Raw genomic sequence first — 14,445 nt, forward strand, 5'->3', positions numbered from 1 at the left:
GGTCTCCTCTGAGCTTTCACTTCTCCAGGCTGAACAAGCCCAACTGTCTCAGCCTGTCTTCATACAGGAGGTGCTCCAGCCCTTTGATCATCTCTGTGGCCTCCTTTCTGTGGACTTGCTGGAGCAGGTCCATGTCCCTCTTATGTTGGGGGCCCCAAAGCTGAATGCAGTACTGCAGGTGGGGTCTCATGAGAGCAGAGTAAAGGGGCAGGATCACCTTCAACCTGCTGACTACACTCCTTTTCATGCAGCCCAGCACACTATTGGCTTTCTGGGCTGTGAGCAACTGCCAGCTCATGTTGAGCTTCTCGTCAACCCACCCCCTCCAAGTCTTCCACAGGGTTGCTCTCAAGCCATTCTCGGTCCAACCTGTAGCTGTGCTTGGGATTGCCCCAACCCAGATGCAGGACCTTGCACTTGGCTTGGTTGAACTTCATGAGGTCTGCACTGGCCCACCTCTCAAGTGTGTCAAGGTCCCTCTGGATAGCATTCTTTCCCTCCAGCATGTTGTCTGCACCACATAGGTTGGTGGTGTTGGCAGACTTGCTGAGGGTGCATAAATCCCACTGTCCATGATACCAGCAAAGATGATGAACAGCACTGGTCCTGGTACTAACCCCTGAGGGACACCACTTGTCACCAATCTCCACTTGGAAACTGAGCCGTTGACCTCAACTCTTTAAGTGCGACAATTCAGCAAATTTCTGATCTGCTAAGTGATCTGTCTGTCACATGCCTGTCCAAATATAGACTAGGATGTCACACAGGACAGTGTCAAATGCCTTGCACAAGTCCAGGTAAATGATATTAGTTGCTGTTCCCTTATCTGCCAAGACCATTGCCCCATTGTAGAAGGCCACCAAATACATTTGGCATGATTTGCCTGTAGTGAAGCCATGTTGGCTGTCACTAATGACCCCCTTATTCATGTGCCTTAGCATAGTTTCCAGGAGAATCTACTCCATGATCTTGAGGGGCACTGAGGTAAGACTGACTGTAGTTCCCTTTTTTACCTTTTTAAAAATGGGGGTTATGTTTCCCCTTTTCCAGGCAGTGGGAACTTCATTGGACTGCCATGACTTCTCAAATATGACAGACAGTGGCTTGGCAACTTCATCCACCAGTTCCCTCAGGACATGAACATATGTTTCAGCAAGTCCTGGGACTTGTGCACTTTCTTCACCTTAAGGTGAAGGAAAGATCTGTCGTGTGTGGTTAAACCCAGTCAGACAGCTTGTTCACTCACTTCCCCCCCCCCCCCCCCCCCCCTTCTTGCCCTCCCCCTACTCCCGGAGGGACAGAGAGGAGAATCAAAAAGAATGCAACTCCCACGGGTTGAGATAAGAATAGTTTAGTAACTAAGGTATAACACAAATCACTACTGCTACCACCAATGATAACAATGATAAAGGAAATAACAAGGGAAGAGAATACAACACCTCACCACCAGCCAACCGATAACTCGCCCCCCCCTCAAGCCTGACCAAGCACTGACTGATACCTCCTCCAACCCTGCAGTCTACCAGCCCTTCCGGGTAACTCCCAGTTACATCCTGGGCATGACGTGCTGTGGTATGGAATACCTCTTTGGCTAGCTTGGGTCACAAAGTCCTTGGCCAAACCAAAACATCATTGTTATCAGCTCTGTTCCAGAGCTGAAAGTCAAAGCACTGCACTGCACCAGCTACCAAGAAGAAGAAAACTGACTGCTACTGCTGAACCCAGGACAGATAGAGAAATAAAAACTGAATGGAACGGGAGAGTCTGCAATAAACCAGGTAATAATTTTGGCCTTTGCTAGTTTTACTTGGAAACCAATAAAAAGTACTTTCAGTGGATTTGACTGTTTTCAGGGTTTTGAGATCTTCACATGCTGACCAGACTGAGGGACAGCGAGGCATTTATTGTGGCAATCTTAGTGTGAGTTTCCCCCGTCACAGTAAGTTTGACTTGGTGTAAGAGTTGTACAGCTGAGCATTTTCCCAGTAGTGGAGGGTGTGAGTTGAGTGCCTGCCTTCTGTACCAGGGAGTGGTAGGCAAGGTGGCTGAGAGATGTGGTGTGGGGCTCTGTCTACATCTCAGTAAGAAATGCCCAGCAGCAAATGGTGTAATGAAATAGCTGATAGAACAGAAAAAGGAATGTAGATAGCAAATAACTTCTGTGTCCCTTCAGATAGTGTGAATCCTGTGTTTGTGCAGCATTGGACAGACCCCAGATGGATTTTCACTTGGCACACGGGTGCAGCATAACACAGGCCTGAAGGGCACACTAGACATGCAGCACAGCGCAGTTCAGCACCTGCTCAGGTCAGCTCTGATGTGGGTTTGTAATTCCTTAATAAAAATAGTCTCCTAGTGAAATCAATAGATGCCACCCCTTGATCCACATACATGTTCCCTTTCTCAAAGATACTGTAAATTACAGATTATATAAATAATACATGGACTTCTCAGGCCTAAAGCATAAGGTCTAATAGTGCAGACATGGCCTATTAAAGGTCACTGACTGCTGACATACAATGTCTTCCGCAAGACTCACAAAATAACTTGTGAGGCCCCTGCCTCTCATGGGACAGAGAGTGTGTCAAGTCCCAGCTGCCACCACATCCACTCTTGCAGCAGGAAGACATTGGGAATGTGGATGTGTTTGGTATGCTGCTTTATTGTTCTGTTTCCCTTTTTTCCTCCACATTGGTAGAGACTGGTTTTGTTTGTTGCCACATAGCTATGTGTGGCTCCATGTTTATGCCCAAGAGAGGAGACCCCTGATCTCTAGAGTACAGTGCTAAGTCTGCTATTGCACAAATGAGTATTAGCAAAATGGATTTCAATTAGATGAAAACTGCAATGAGATCTCTTGAGGGTAAGGAAGCAGATACCTTTCTGAAATATTTTGATGCTGACAGTTCTGATCCTGTTGATACTGTGGAGCATTTTACCAGAGTGTCTTCATGCTTGGCATCAGGATATCAGGGATATCATGTCTGTTCCTGGGATTAATTGTCTGATGCCTAATTTCCAGCACTCTTTCAAACCCTGAGTTTCATGCAGGTCTTCTGCGAACATTGACATGTGACTACATTGAGTGTACATAACCCAAAACACTCTATCAGAGAGCTTTTGGTAGCTCCAGAGACATTTTTTTCGGTAGTTCCCTGAAGTGGTGTCCCTAGCTTCCAAAGTCTTCCATTAATGTAAAAGAAATACTTTGGAGTAAGAAGGCAGCATCGGTACCAAAGTCATAACTGGGTTTGATTCAAAGCAGTTCATGCCAGCTGCAGGTTATGCTGCAAAATCTGCATTCATTAGTCAAATTTGTGAGAAATTTGGCACCTCTGGTGCACATATTGCCACGTATTTCTTGTTGGTCTTAATGTGGCCTATCTGTTACACAGGAAGCAGTAGAAGTGGAATTTAGTTATGTTGGATTGGGCTGCCAAATAGGCTTACCACCCTTCAGTTCCTGCAACAAGAGTGTCAGGGTCTGACTGGGGAAAACACCAGTGCTGGACCCTGTTTCAGTTTGAGATCCCAAGAGTGAAATTCAGACTCAAACTAGGTCAAGTACTGTAATCGATTTGTAAGTTTATGACAAAAAGACAGTTATTATAAAAAAAGGAAATTAGTGTAATAAAGGGGATAGCGATAGGACAGATTGGAAAAAAGGTAGAAAATGAAGCAAGGATTCGGGGTGCAGAGAGAGAGACAGATAGCCACCACCAGGGATCCAGTGGTGTTCCGGACATCTGTTGCCATTGTCGTTAGTGGTGGGAGTCCTTCAGGGTTTGTAGTCGGTATCAGAGCAGAGTGGCCCCAAGAGCCTGTAGTAGTCATCGGAGGTGGGTGTCCTCATGGAGGCGTCGTTATGGAGTCATCCCTGTGAAGGTACCCCGTGGAGGTGTCCTGATGGACTTGCCCTTGTCGCGATGCCTCACGGAGGGTGTCCCTCAGGGTCCATAGTAGTCATTGGTGGAGAGTGTCCTCATAGAGGTGTCCTCCTGGAGTCATCCTCACAGCAATGGCTCCCTGGCGATGTGCCTCTTGGTGATTACCTTTTCCCCCTTTTATAATGAGTTGGGGGGAGTACCTCTGTTCTTCATGTCACGTATTACATGTTCCTGGTGGACCAGTTTTCCTGGTCTTGCAGCCATCTCTTCAGCTGCGCACACACACACACATGCACACGCATGTCTGCAGCAACTCTTGGGATAACGGGTATCAATTGTCGCAACAATCCTTGAAGTCTTAGCTCTTTCCCACTCATCCGTCAGGCAATGGATGGTGGAGTCCCAGTTCTCACACCCTTCTCACAGGCAATGGGTTTTGGAGTCTTGTCTCAACTCCTCTCACCCATCTCTGAGACAAAAGATAGGTAGAATTCGAATTCCATCTCAGCTTCTCAGACCAGTCTTTGGGACAACGGACAGTGGAGTCTGATTTCAGATGAGTTTCTCACAAAAAATTTTTGCAAAGGTCAGTAAATGCATGAAAACTGCCCTGTTCACTGGCCTGTGAATTCTACTCCAGGAGAGACAAGAGTCCATGTCTCAAGGTTCACTTTTTCTAGCACATTCTGAGTTGTTTTATCAGGGGACAGTCATCCTGTGATGGGCGATGCACTGGTAATACTCTCCAAGAAATGCCAGAAGGTTCTTTTTGCAGGTTTTGTGATGTGCTGTGAGGTCTCCCAGTGAAGGTTATTATCCAAATGAAAATCATACAGCAACCACACTGATAATGACCAAATCTGTGTATCTTGTTTCTTATATGGAGTTTTATCCAATCCAGAAAGCAATTCTAGTTTTAAAAAAGAACAGAATAAAGAAAGTCACGGTTCGGAATATATTCCAGAGATCAGTCATAGCAAAGCCTGCTATTTAGTTTAAATCTACAAGACTGATAAGGAAATATAGTTTCAGCAAATAGGCCTAGTCAGCTAGGTCTTTAGCCTTTATTACTGAGCTTAAGGTTTATTTAAAACTCATTTAACTTTTATATGCAGCTGCTTTTATTCTAAACAGTAGTGAGCAAGCAGCTGTGTGGCTGTGATTTACGGCTGGGCTTAAACCACGACAGTTCTTTTTAGGCACCCAGCATGAGGCACGAAGGGTTGAGATAATGACAGATCTGCCCAGAGTGTGTCTAATTGGATCTGTGATAAGCATTCATTTTTTCGGATTAATAGTCACTTGTCACAATGCTGATTTATTGGCTCTCAGAGTTGTTGCTCTTGATCTCACAGTTTCAGCATGTCATACCTTACTTACAGCCGGTAGTTGCTGTGTTAGTGCTTATTGGCTAGGGACCTTGGGCTAAGGTTCTTGTTTCATTGTACTTTATGGTAATGACTTGTAATACGATAGATTCATTTGATCATGAAACTGATCGGCTTGTGTTCCCAGTGTGGTCACCGCCTCTATACTTTGGGAGGTATATAATAGGAGTGTATAGCAATTACACATCTTTTTTCCCCTCCTCGGGTGGTCAGCCTATGAAGGGGACATTCCCACACACCCCTGCAACAAGTAAAGCAGCTACTCAAACGCCGACTGCAGCAGACAGCACAGCTATTCCAGCACCAAGCACAGCAGCTACACCAGCCCCAGTGACAAGTACAGCAGCATTGTTTGAGAGTTCTGAAGGTTTTGAATGGCCTTTGAGTACCCATGAGACCTGCCTCCTGATTGTGACGGGGATCAGCATGTTGGCACACATACAGACTGTATTTTACCCACGACCATTTTGTCTGATCTCAAAAGTTAAGTAGAGTCAGGTTTGGGTCTTGTCTAGGGTTAGACAACGATATACAAGGACCAAGAGATTTTCCCTGAGGCTGGACAGTCACGAGTGGCAGGGTGTGTGGGACAGTATGGGCAAGTACCTGGTCCACTGGGCCCCTCCAGTGCTTTGGAATCATCGTAGGTGCAAGGCAGCTGTATGGAGTCCCCAGCAACAAGCTGCAGAAACTGCTGAAGGGGAGGGTGAATTATTTTGAGTCTGGTGGGCCCATGGCACTTCAGGCCATCAGGGCAGAGATGCAACATAGAGATGGACTCATTATCGAGGGGGGGACTTATCAATGGGCACTATTGCCCAGGTTATTCACGAGTGAGAACACAGCACACAGCCTCTCCTGCTCTGAAAGATTGTTAAAAGAGCTGGAGCCCAACATCATGGACCGAATGGACTCAGCAGCTTTATAGGGATGGGTCCATGCTGGGAACAGCGCTGATAACACCAATGTTTTTAGTTGCTGCTTAGTAATGTATTCTCTTCCCTTGTTATTTCCCTTATCATTATTATTATTGGTGGTAGCAGCAGTGGTTTGTGTTATACTGTAGTTACTGGGCTGTTCTTGTCTCAACCCATGGGAGTTACATTCTTTCGATTCTCCTCCCCATTCCTCTGGGAGCGGGGGGGGGATGGAGGGGGATGGAGTGAGAGAGTGGCTGCGTGGCTCTGATTTACTGATGGGCTTAAACCACAACAGTGAGGTATTGTTTTCTTCCTGGTTTTGTTAAAGGTGGCTATAAAGGTGGCTGCTGCGTTGATGAAGGGCTTGACTGATCAAGTAGAACTTGAACCAGTAGAGTTCTTTCTGATGGACTTCAGACAATTATTGAAGCAAATTATTAATGGGGAAAAATTCAGACTGAGTACATTTCTCTGTAGATTTCTGTAAAAGTAGCCAAACAGCTGTTTGGTATGTAAACCAGTAATACGATAACATATATAAATCAATGATATAATAATGACTGATTATTTTACACCCAAGAAATAGTGGCTGCGGATCCTGGGTTGTATATCCAAATTTAATGACAAGACAGAAAAACTGGCCTTCAAATGCAGACATCTTGCACTTGGGGTAAAACAGTTTTGGATTTGGAAGCGTAGTTGTATTGACACCTTGGCTCATGGACACAAGATGGTTAGTGATGGGAGGCAGCAGTTTATTTACCTTGAGTTGTCTAGCTTGCTCCAGTTGTAGTGTCTAGTCGGGGGGGGGGGGGGGGGGGGGTGGTCATACACTCACCCAGCCTGTCCTGCCACAGCATCTTATCTCCGTTTATTAGATACTGAGATGTTCTGGACAACACAGTTCCATGTCACATACTGTGTGCAGACCTTCACCTTTCTTGTTGCAGTTTGGGTCTCCTACCCTTGCAGCTCCTTTAATTAGCAACAGGAGAAAGAAGTTTCTAGTTTGCAGGGACTAATTTAAATAAAAAAACAACACAAAACCAAAACAAAACTAAAACCCGACAGATGAAGCCCAAACTCTTTTGGAATGACATACGTGAATTGAAAAGAATATTCAGATATGCAGTATTATATAGTTTCTGTTTGCTGGAAGTCCAGCAGTGTAGCTGTGATTACGTTTACAGTCACATTAAAAAAGATTAAACCCCCCTGCGAGATCCTGAGCACTGTTATCTGGATGGAGCTGAGGATACTTGGCAGTTCAGAGGAACAGCTCAGTCAGTTGAAAGAAAGCTTTACGTCATACCACACAGCAGCTGGAGCAGTGTCCCAGAGCATCTGGACAGGATCAGCTGGAAAGGCCAGTGAGGTGGCCAGGGTCAGCCACCACCCAGCAGTCCTGGGGCAGCAGCCCCCACTGATGAACAGTGTAAGTATCTGGGACCCAGCCAGGAAGTTGAGCCTTTGGGTCAGTTTGCACCAGCACAGTACGAGGCCAAGAATAGACTTGGCTGAGGAGAGACCTGGGTGAAGGCTGTACTTAAGTACAGCTCCTAAGCAAAGCAATGAGGCCCACACTGAGGGTGTCACACAGCAGTTCCCAGTCAGACCCTGTAGCAGAGCTTGAGCTTGTAACCCCTGAGGAGCAGGAACGACCTGGCTCGTTCTACTTGGATGTCTGCTTCTTTATTCCTGTGATTTGCCTTTAGATTTAAGAGTGCCTGGGCATTGTTAAATCATTTCTCTGTCAGAGCAATCCCCCGGTGTTTTTACATTTGCTGGTTTGTTACTCTCATTTTGTTTTTGAGCACATAAAAATTAAAATTGCAAGCAGATTTGAATTGTTGAGGCATAATGAGTTAAAGGGTTCTCAGAAAGCTTTTAATATTGTGCAAGTTTGCTGTAAATATTTCTGCATTTTGAAGTCCATTATTCTTGAAAATCTCTTATTTGATTCTAGCTTTCCTGTTTGTAAAGCTCTCTTTGGCTGTGGAAGCCCACGGTGGTATCTCTGAAGAATTTTAAATATCCTAATACAGACTTGCTTTTTTAACTGAACTTGCACAGGTCATTCTGCTATTAATTTCATTTTTTAAAAGTAGTTGCTTAAACTTGATTATTAATAATTAAATAAAGCTGTCAAACCCAGCTATCTTCAGCTGCTGCAAAAAAAAATGTGTTTCTGAAGTCTGTGGAAAATCTGTGTCTTTCTCTGTAATCTTAGAAATGCCTTTGTATATCATGTCACAAGAACTATTATCTATGACCTGACAGACAAAAGCTGGGACTGTTCCCAGAAAAATGCTGTGATTTTCTCTCTGTTTATATCGGGGCCCTCCAGTATGTGGGATCCAAAGCACAGTTATGGTTCATAACTAAGATGGGTAGGTAATATTTAATGGTAAATTTCAGAGTACTGTTCAGATACTAATTCTAGTAGTTTTATTCCATTTCACAGGTAGGAAACTTGAAGAAAAGAGAAAAAGATTTGCCATAACTTCACAGTGAAACTACTGCAAGATAAAGTGAAGGTCAGAGATTTGTGTTAGTTGCATATATGTTTGATCCTGACTGTGTGCTGAGAGTTATACTGAAAGATCTTTTCAGGCTCTATGATTAGCAGCATTTTCCATTTGGGATATTTGGGTGTTGGGGGGGGGTGGTGCAGAAATGTGTGTATTTTTCGCCAGAACATAATGTGTGTACTGAACATAAACATATTTGTCTCTGAAGTTCACATTTAGAAACAAAATTGGCTTTGCTGAATGAGTAATTTTGCACTTACTGTGTGGCTAAAATGGAGTAGGCAGACTTGCAAATATACTGAGAGTTCCTAGTACATTTTCAGAAGAGGAGAGCACTGACTGGGTGAGTCCTACTGACAACAAGAATTTTTAAGGTTGAATGGATATTCTTCTGTATTTCTCCAAAATACATAAATGATTTCCATCTCTGCTTACTATTATCTAGGCTGCATTCCATAAGCATGGTTTTAAGTGATAGGTATGAACACCCTGTGCATATATTAATGTGTCAGAAACTGATATCCATTGCATTGTTTTGCACTGCTAGCCTCAAACGTTTATGATCCACAGCACCACACGTAGTTGGAGACCAGTCACTAGTGGCACACACCAGGGGTTAGCCGAGTACTGCCTAAATTCTTCAAGACTGATTTGAATCTCATTTGTTCTTGATGGTGATTAATAATTATGGAAAGTCTTTATCTGAACATCAAAATCCAAGTGGGAAATTCAAACTTGATAAGTGATTTTGAAAAACATTTTACAGCTTTAAGCTGTCAAGTGTTTTGAATATATTTCTGCAAATCTTTGAGACTGCCTCACTGACTACTTTTACATTCCTATCAGTTTATGAAATGCCCTAAACATGTTATTTTATAGTTATATTTCATGTAACGGCAACACCTTGATCAATAATGATCTTCTAGATTCTGTCTGATGCCTGGTGGTCACCTTGTAACCATTAGTTCTTGGATAGCTCATCAGAGCAATATGCTTGTACAATTCTGCCAATTGCAACTGTATATGTATGTCACAGGGAATGCCAGCTTAGGCATTTCAGTTATCAGAATCATGCTCCATGATTCTCTTCCAAGAACAGCAGAATCTAATCATTTTCTGTGTCCAAAGGTGAAGCGGTTTTTGAGTATTAGTGGAAATTCCAGGCAAAATATGTAAAGAATGGTCTTTATTCCTGTGTGCTTGAAAAGTCCTGTTAGCTGGATTAGTTTTATGGGTAGCTTCCAACTTGGGGTAAAGGACAATATTAAGAACTCCTGTGATGAGGACTAGTCCCTGGATCAAGTTTTATACCAAAGACAGAAGAGACAAAGATCTTCAAATGCAGACTTCCTGAGTGCTGTGCCACCACTTTTCTTCTGTGCAGTCAGAGTTAGGAAATCATATGGAAGACAAAAATGTGGGTGATGCTTGTAGGGCACAAGAAGTACTGATAGATGGCAAGGATTAAGTTCTCCTTCATCCTTCCAGTTAATTCATCCTTGGTGGAAGACCAGCTTTCAGTTTAGGACTTTTGTTTTTTTTTTGTACAAACTCAAGCCTATTAAACTATACATTTATTTAAACAGACATTAGCTTGAGCCTTTCTTGACAAGTTTTGTACTTGTACTTCTTTTCACATAGGCAATGCTTGTAATATGAAAGGGAGCAGCAGTATGAGGGAAGACTAATGACATGAGTGATCTGACTACTGAAAAAAATGTTCAGTGAAGCAAACTATTTTTTCTTACTCCTTGAGGTGGTTTTGCATTTCTGTCTTTTGCCTGGTAATTATTTTTGTTTTCTACTCTATTTTCCTTTTTTTTTTTTTTTTTAACTGCAGTTTACAGTCTTAATGGATCTTTTAGAGCTGTGCTGTGCTTCCAGCAGCTTTTGTTTTCTGAGCTCACTGGAAAATTTCCTCTGGTTCTGAGACAGCATTCTGGAACCCTCGAGATTTTTATCTCATTATTAATAGTCACTTTTACTGAAACAATTTCCAGTGTTTGCAGTAAGATCAATTATAACAATTTAAACACTGCCTCAACCCAAACTTTCCATCTTTTCATGGTGTTAGGGGAGAAGCTGCTGTCTGAGTATTCACATATCCCCTGAAACTTTTAACTGCTAGGACTGGAGTCCCTTGGCAGCAGGTGCCTCCAGCAAACTAATGGGTGCTCCTTTTGACTCCTTCTTCACACACACACTTAATTCTTGGCTGGGCTTCCTCCTCCTTCCTGCTTGAGCCTAGATTTCCTGCAGCAGAGTCTCAAATGTTTATTTCCAAGAAAAAAATAATTTATAATTGAATGGTACAGCAGTAGGGACAGCTTAAGTTCAGTGCCTCTGGGAATGGACCCCAAACAAAGAAGTCCCTGGGCAATCATACCTGTATAATTTATGCACTGCCCCCTCACATGCTCTTTACATCCCTTTTTAGTCCAGTGGTGGTATTTGGTCTGGGGTCTTCTAACATTTATGGGATTCTTTCTCCATCTCCATATAGGCAGGCTGTTAACTGTTTTTACCTTGTTGAGTTGCAGCTTCTGCAGAGGGTTGCAGCCTCCTTACCTTCTGGTTTGCACTTCCTAGACACCTGCTTGCCAGCAGACCATAGGAAACTAAAAAAGCCTTAATGTTGGAATAAATGTTACCCAGCAACAACCAAAACATCAATGCCTTCTCATTCTTAGAGTAAACACAAAGCCAGTACTGTACCAGCTAGGTACTAAGAAAATTACTAAGAAAATTAACTCTATTCCAGCCAAAATCCTATCTAGGCCAAAGTCTACAGCTGGCAGCCTAAGGCTTCAGCAAATCCAGCTACTCTATGCTAAGCAAGTGAAGCTAAGCAAACAACATACTAAACCAAACAATATTATAACTCTAAGTGACTTATTCTATCTAAAACTTATTTATTTAAGTTGAACAATTAGTATCTCTCAACAGCTGTCCCTACGAAGTGTCTGAAACTTACTCCTGCTGAAGGGAGGCTTTAAAGACAAGTAGATTTTGACCACTCTTTCTCAAGACCTGGACTCTGAAAGAAAATCATTTATGATCCAAGTACTTCCCCAAAAGACTTGCAGACCTCCTGTGAGAGACACATCTGAAATCAGACTCCACTGTCCATTGTCTCAAAGATTGGTCTGAGAAGCTGAGATGGAATTCCACCTATCTTTTGTCTCAGAGATGGGTGAGAGGAGTTGAGATAAGACTCCAATACCCATTGCCTGTGAGAAGGGTGTGAGGACTGGGACTCCACCATCCACTGCCTGACGGATGAGTGGGAACGAGCTAAGACTCTTAAGTCCATTACCTGGAGGACTGGTGTGAGGAATTGCTACCCATTATCCCAAGAATAGCTGCAGACATGTGCAGTTGAACAGCTAGCTGCAAGACCAGGGAAACTGGTCCACCAGGAACATGTAATACGTGACATGAAGAACAGAGGTACTCCCCCCAACTCATTATAAAAGGGGGAAAAGGTAACCACCAAGAGGCACATCTCCAGGGAGCCTTGAGGATGACTCCGGGAGGACTCTGGGAGGACTTCTCTGTGAGGACACTCCTCCGATGACTACTATGGACCCTGGGTAATAAAATCTATTGAGTTCAGTGGACCACACAGAGCTTATACAGAAAGGCTTCTGAAATCTGCATGACAAGTCAGAATATGCAGGCTACAACTCCACTGCTCCCCCTCCAGCAGCTGGCAAAGCATTTCCACCACTTTAATGCTGTTTTGCTCCCCTCTGTGACTTCATAAAAATTACCTTCAGCTTCTTTGCAATGCTGTGATTACTAGCTGTCTCCTAAACATCTGTATGTTGAGCGGTCATGCTTTACAGCTTTCTCATGTGCAAAAGTAGCTATTTCTTATTCATATGGTTTCTGTTTAGATTTCTGAAATATGCCTGTCTAGCCCCTAAAGCCAGACTTATGCAAATATATATGTGATATATTCCTCAGGTTTTGCAATGTTCTTTCAAATTCCACTTTTGTCATAGCATTTCTTATTAATTGTTGACCCAGCTGTGAATTTCAATCTCTCTGTTCTCCCATATTACCTTTGTATACACTTTTCCCCCCTATTTCTTCATTTTTCCATTCTTTTCAGGGTCAAACTTTGTCCCCATTGGGCTTAACCGTTTGCCCCACTTCATGCCTTATTTTGTTGTGCTTGGTCAAGTCAGTCTCTAGGTTGTTTTTTTTCAGTTCCACATCCATAAAGCTGGGCTAAAACTGCTTGTTGAGTTACAGTGAGGGCATAAGCAAGAGTGCATTGAAAATAAGGACAACTAAGACCCTATGGTTGTATGAGTACTTGTCATTGCTAAAGAATTCTGCTTTTCCCCAAGAGTTTCTTGCCAAGTTAATGCTAAGCTATTCCAGCTTCTCTCTTACTTTCTGGTGATACTGGGAGTAATGAAGGTTTGGCTGATTGATGGCTCTTGCTACAGAAAGTGTGAAAGTAGTGTACTCAGCCTTTCTGATATCCATGTAACCAAGCTATAGCATAAGATAAGTAGTACTCTATGATGAAGACATACTGAGCATCTTATGTATTAACTCCTGTCTTGAATAATGGTCAATTTACATAACTATTACAGTGGTCAGCTCAAGAACCTGGTGCAAAGTGAAGGTAATCACACAATTCCTTTACACTAGTTGGCTGATTTCCAGAGGGGAGATCTCCTGTCAGGCCAAGAACTGAGACCACTGATTTTGGGAAGCTCCTTAGTAGTTCCCTTGCACATGTGATCAGACTTTGCCCTGGCTATAGTTGCAGAATCCAGAACAGGTTCTCTGAACTAGGTCATTACACAGGCTTAAACTGAGTGCAGAACCTGACTGTGTTTCTTTGTCTAACAGGAGTATTTCCTCTAGGACCTACACCATTTTAAGGAAATAAAAGCCTAAATTCTTCCTTGTAGGTCTCTCGAAAAGGCTTTCCTCTCTGAACAGATTTCCTTATGCATCCCTAGAGGCCTTTAAACATTTTTTTTCTATTTTTTTTTTTTTTACCTTCTACGTAATATTGTGCATAGTGAAGACTCCCTTTTAGCATTTCTCTTTTGTCATTACTACATCCCTCTGAGGTTGTTGGTTGAGAGTTATAAACTATTCTGTATTGTTTTCTAAGGCATGCAGCACTTGTTCTGAAAGGTCTTTTCCACTGACTAGGGGTTTAAAATGTTACCAGCTCAAGCACTTATTTTCTATTTGATTTGTGATTAGAAATGGACAAGCCAATAAAATGTCGCAACAGTCACGCACTTGGCTGAGGCTGCTTGCAATTTGTTCAGTCTATGCAGCTAACTCAAGAAAAAAAGCCAATCCAAGGAGAGTATTTTGCCATTAGTTCCTGACAGCCAGAGCATCATTACAAAGCAGCATATACATATTCTTTACCGTATGTGTAAGATCAGCTGTAGGCTCATTTTAAGTTTTGGCTGTGGTTCAGACCAGCATTTTAACATTGTAATCAAAGTATGTGGCTTGGATCAGACTGATGATGTATTTAAAAGGCACTGTGGTTTCCTTTATTGCCAGTAATATTAGCTGTTTCAGCTAGCTGATTTTTTTAAACATTTGAAAACAAGGCCCAAGTAAAAGTCAGTCAATATATTTGGGTCACAAAATTTGAACTTTGAATGGAAATTTAAAACAGCTGTGTTTGAAGCACTGAAGACAATTCTGTGTGTCCAAGTGAGCTGGG

This window comes from Pezoporus wallicus, unplaced genomic scaffold (assembly GCF_028554395.1).
Source record: "Pezoporus wallicus isolate ANWC-B61680 ecotype Strahan unplaced genomic scaffold, APGP_CSIRO_Pwel_v1 contig_2910, whole genome shotgun sequence".
NCBI lineage: Eukaryota > Metazoa > Chordata > Aves > Psittaciformes > Psittacidae > Pezoporus > Pezoporus wallicus.